This window comes from Pseudorasbora parva, chromosome 19 (assembly GCF_024679245.1).
Source record: "Pseudorasbora parva isolate DD20220531a chromosome 19, ASM2467924v1, whole genome shotgun sequence".
Taxonomy (NCBI): Eukaryota; Metazoa; Chordata; class Actinopteri; order Cypriniformes; family Gobionidae; genus Pseudorasbora; species Pseudorasbora parva.
The window spans coordinates 21,717,542-21,723,541 of NC_090190.1; positions in this window are offsets into that span (position 1 = coordinate 21,717,542).

The following is a 6,000-nucleotide window of genomic DNA, read 5'->3' on the forward strand; positions in this document are numbered from 1 at the left end:
ATAATAAAGAATCATTTCTGAACATTGACTCTCAATCATTATTCACCTTTTTCTCATGGTTTCTCAAAATAATTTATAAAAGTATGGAATATAATAGCACAGTTCTAATAGGGCCTCATTGTGACGCAGTGTTACAACTGCACAATTTAAACCACGGATCCAGGCTTCTGCTGTTAGATCAGCATTAAAGAACAATTTTTGAAGAACAATGCTATGGCAAGGCAAGGCAAGTTTCATATACAATGACAATTCAAAGTGCTTTACATAGAAATGAATTAAAAATAGTGATAATATATGCATAAGAAAAATAATACCATGCGTAAAAATTTAAATAGAAACAGTTGTAGAATTTACTGTTGAAGAGAATTGAAAGAATAAATAAAGATAAAATGGTGATAAATAGATCCCTATCTGCCTTATTCTGAATTTGGGTACCCCTATCTTAGAGGGAAGAGATGGAGCAGGTTCGTAATGTCTCCTGGACCTTACAAGTCGGTCCTCCATGATGGGCTCCTGTAGGGGAAGTTTCCTTTGCCCCACAGGTCCTCCCCTTTCTTGAGTCCTCTTCTTTACACTGTCTGCTACACAAGTAGAATGAAGTGAAGCACACTGCTCTCCTTTTCCAATCTCTTCCAGTCAGACAGCCCTAACCAAAAATAATAATCAACAGATGTATAAGAAATAGAAATATACAGTTGTAAAGAGAACTAAAAATAATACAATTATGATAACCAAAGATAAGAACAAAGGTAAACTAAAACAGTTTTAAAAAGATTAAAAATATTAAAAGGGCACAGTGCTCATTAATCAGCATATCTACGATGTATTGAGGTCCTAGATCATTGAGTGATTTATAAACAAGCAACAGTACTTTAAAATCGATCCCAAATCTAGCTGGAAGCCAGTGTAAAGACCTGAGGACTGGTGTGATATGGCCCTATTTTCTGGTTCTGCTCAGAATCTTGGCAGCAGCGTTCTGTATGAGCTGCAGCTGTCTTTCTCTAAGTCTTGACTGGAAACAAAGCATCTAATTCTTGCAATATTTTTCAGATGATAGTATGCTGATTTAGTTATTGCTTTGACATGACTACTGAAACTCAGGTCTGACTCCAAAATCACTCCAAGATTCCTGACTTGATTTTTTGTTATCAGACCTTTAGCCTCAAGATATAAGTTTCCCTTGAGAATTTCATCTTTGTTTCAAAATGTAGTGATTTCAGTTTTGTCTTTGTTTAACTTTAGATAGTTTTGGCACATCCAGTTGTGTCTCTGTTGTGGGGTCGTGGTCGGAAATCAGATTATCCATTTGAGTTTAAGAATTTGTTCAGTTGATTGAAAAATATACTTTTGAAAAAAGAAGTGGGGAGTGTGTCAAGGGCGCAGGTTGATGTTTTAAGGTGCTGTTTCTTCTAAAATGTTACCATCAATTGTTTCAAAATTAGACATAGTAACTTTCTGAGGTTGTGGTCTGATCTGACTGACCCCAGAGCAACTCAAGGATGTGCTGATCGCCTTTCTGATATTATTAATTTTCTCTGAGAAGAAGGAAGCAAACTCACAGCATATGCTGTCTGGGAGCATTTCACTAGGAATGTGACTCAAGGGGTTTGTTAGTCTCTCTACAGTAGCCAAAAGAGTGTGCGTGTTGTTTATTTTTCTGTTAATAATATTTGAGAAGAAGGTTTTGTTTTCTTGGAAGAAGCTTTGCCTAGTTCCACATTGAAACAATGAAGGCTGTCTTTATAGATGTTATAATGGACTACAAGTTTTTTCTTCCGCCACATGCATTCAAATATCCTGCATTGTCTTTTCATTATTTGAACTGCTGTAGAGTTCCCTTTATCGAGGGAACTCGCACTGCGTCATCGTAGATGACACTTCGGGGAACGCCCTTAGCGTGACGCCACTGAAGCTTGAATGAAAATGTTGCGTCATGACGTAGCGAGTGACGGCATACCCGGAGGTATAAAGGGACGCCGACACAAGCAGTGTTAGCTTTCTGCTCTTCAGCGTTAGCGCTCTGTGTTGAATTGTTTGTCTATTTGGTGTTGTTTGTCCAAATGAGTATTATGTGGCAGGCTTGTGAGCCTCGAAGTTCTGTCCCGCGTCTGTTTAGGCAGCGTGGCGGCAGATCAGTGGGCTCACAAATGAACTTGTCAGCGGGTCTTAGGGCTGCTGAGGCACTTTCTCAGTCCCTGCTGACAGTTCAGATGTTCTCCGTCCCCATGTGGAAGCCCGCGCTGTGGCCTCTTCCCACGGGGAGGAAAACCCGATGCTTCAGCCATCTGATTCTGAGGAATTAGATGTGCTCAGCATCGAGGCGGGTGACGTTAAGCACCAAACACGCTGCTTCATTCATAAAATAGGGGCGCTCGGGCAGTCCCCAAGGGGGCTGCCTGTAGTAACCAGGTGTTCTCCGTCCCCGTGCAGAAGCCCGCGATGCGGCTCTTCTCCAGGGTGGAGAACCAGATGCTTGAGCGATCTGATTCCGAGGAATTAGATGTGCTCAGCATCGACGGAGTGATGTAAAATAGAGCTCGCCACCTCTTAATACAATGCTCAATCGCGTGTTGTCGAGGCAGCGTGTGGATTACGGGTCTGCAACAAGAGTGAACACACGCAATCGATGTACATGTGATACTGTTTGGCGCGAGGCATGCAGTCAGCTCCTGAGGGTGCTGACTATCTCGCAGCGTACAGCCGTGCGTTTTCGAGTGTTTCAGCCTCGCGCCTGTGGTCTTTCATCTCGAGGGATGAAAGCCAAATATGTTGTAAACGAATCGAATCTCGTGTTGCTGAGGCAGCGTGTAGATGATGATTTGTTAAATACATATTTAAACAGTATTGTTTATGGCTGCATTTAATTCTGAGGAACATTATCTGACTTTGAGGAGTTTATTCAGCCTATCATTCAGACCATGTTCACTTGAGGGGTGATTAGGGGCATTTAATTCTGAGGAATTAAATGGGATTTATCTAACTTATTTATCTGAGGAGTTTACCCCACGCTTAAGGTGGCCTTTCTCCTTGCCATCACTTCTCTAAGGAGAGTGGGGGACCTCCAAGCGTTGGCAGTCACGCCAAATTGCTTGGAGTTTGCCCCAGGCGGAATTAAGGCCATCTTGCGTCCGACCCCGGGTTATGTACCCATGGGTTATATTCATAACCCGAGACGTTTCCCCAAGGTGCCTTTTGTTTGCCACTCTTTTTCCTGACTTTCAGAGGAGCAATATCATCAATTACACTCTTACCTTTTGAGTTAAAAAAGTCAAGGAGAAAATCAACTGAGTCTGCAGATATTCTTGGTGTTAGAGATATAGCCTTCATAAACAGCACATTAGCGTTCTCATTTAAGCATCTCCTTTTGACAGAGATAGATCTAGCTTCAATGGCAGGAAAGACTGATATATCAAAGAAAATACAGAAATGATCAGACAGTGCCACATCCTTAATAGCAATCGATGAAATGTTTAGACCCTTACTGATAAGTAAATCTAGAGTGTCCACAATTTATTTGGTTTTCAATCTTCAAATAAAGTACAAATAAAGATTCAAATGGTTGTGAATCAGTCCATGAACAAGCTGTGTCAAATCAAAAGTGTTAAAGAGTTAGTTCACCCAAAAATGAAATTGATGTCATTAATGTGTGGAACGACCCTAATGTCGTTCCACACCTGTAAGACCTCCATTCATCTTCGGAATACAGTTTAAGATATTTAATATTTAGTCCAAGAGTGTATGGAAGTGTATGCACACTATACTGTCCATGTCCAGAAAGCTAATAAAAACATCATCAAAGTAATCCATATGTGACATCAGTTAGTAAATTAGAATCTCTTGAAGCATTGAAATACATTTTGGTCCAAAAATCACAAAAAACTATGACTTTATTCAGCATTGTCTTCTCTTCCGGTTTGGTTTTCAATCCTCAAATAAAGATTCAAATGGTTGTAAATCAGCATATTGATCGCCAATGTCACGTGATTGACACATGATCCAATGAATGAACATGAAGTGTGTGTGTTAGCTCTTATACAAAGCTTCTGCAAAGAAAAACTGTTTCAAAGCCTTTATCTATTGCTGAAAAGATTTGTTTTTACCATACTATGTTGAAATGGATAGTTCATCCAAAAATAAAAATTAGCCCATGATTTACTCACCCTCTAGTCATCCTAAGGTGTATATGACATTCTTCTTTTAGACTAATAATATTGGAGTTTTCAAGAAAGGACGGAAGCAGATTGTTTTGGTTGCTATAGCTGCCTAATGGAAAATTATATTTGACCTTCACCAATACTGTAACAGTAAATGTTTCAGAGGAACAAAAGTAGGATCCATATTCAGCAAACTTTTATTCAAACAAACATAATAAAAGTAAATCCAGACAAAACTGACAATTTTTTTCAAATAATTGGCATGCGGTTCAACAACTATATATAGGGACAACTATATATAGTGCTCAAGTATGATCAACTCTTTCCCCGCCAAACACGGAAATTTCCGTTATTTGTGAGACAACGTTTCCAGGCCAATAAAGGAATTTTCCGGGTTTCCCTGTTTTCACTGTCGGACGCTAGGGGGCGCTATTGTGCATCTTCTGAATGAGAGTACTGAATCTCCTGATCAAAACACACGCGAGGAAGACGCAATGAAACGAACGATCGCATGTAATCATATGCATATTAAAAATAACCTGATCATCATCAATAAACAGCATATGAATCAAAACTGCCTAATCTTACTGAATGAAATGTGGACCCAGGATGAGCTACGTGACTGTGCAAGCATTAGGAGTGTTGATGGACTCGATCTCCTCCATCTGCATTTGATCGTCGCTCTGAATCTGATCTGGAAACAGTCTTTCGCAAAAAATGTGATTTTCTCAGCTTTTTGTTCAAAATTTTGCTTTTTTTATGAAACCTACCCAAGTGTTGGTAAAAAAGGAATGCATTATGTATTTTGATATATTGCATGCTCAGATATTAATTAAACAAAATATTCTATGGGCTATTACATTTTTGTGAAAACTGTCAAAAACCCTGGCGGTGGCTGGCAATTTTTTTTAAAAAACGCTGGCGGGGAAAGAGTTAATGCCGCTTTTGTCATTGTTGGAGCTTGACAAGCTAGTCACCAATCATTCATTTTATGGAAAAAACCAGAGTGAATAGTCTGCTAAAATTCTTATTTTCATAGTAAGGTTGTTATTATACAATATTTTTACCAATTACTGTGTTTTTCCCCATAGCAACTTCTTTCTCCAAAATCTATTTCCTTCCTTGTGCTCGCTGTTTATGTCTGCAGTGCAATCTGCAATTACGACCATTTTCTAAGCGTAAGTCCAGGATGTATTGAGAGGGCCAGCATGACTGGTTCCCAAGATTTATGGCAAACATAATAAATCTTCTTAAGTCCATCTCTGGACTGTAAAAAATGGCTTTGGTTGTCAGAAAATCATTTTAATAATGAAGACTTCAGATGCAAAAGCCTTTAAGTCTGTCTGACATTGTTTATTTATTTTCTTTATTTTGTAATAACTATATCAGTATCGTTACATCCTTTTTATCTATCTCGCAAATTTCCCCAAATGTTTATAACACAGACTCCGTTTTCTGCCTCAAACACCATCTTTGATGTATTGCAGAGGCTGCAGTCAATCTCACCTGATCCACCTAATTTTATTCTGGGCGACTTTAATCATGTTTCTCTCAAACAGACACTCAAAACAATTCATCAATATGTCACCTGTCTAACTAGACAGGTTAAGACATTATATCTCTGTTATGGTTCAGTTATGATTGATGTTGATTGACGTAACATGCTCATATATTGCCTTCTGCAGGGACATGATTGTTCCCTTTAAATGTGTTAAAGTATATCCTAATAACAAACCATGGGTTACTAAATCTGTTAAGTCTCGCCATATTTACCTTCCAGACTTAATTTCATAAATATTAAATCTGTTTAAAAATACCACAATTGTACTCTTCTTCTGATGTAAAT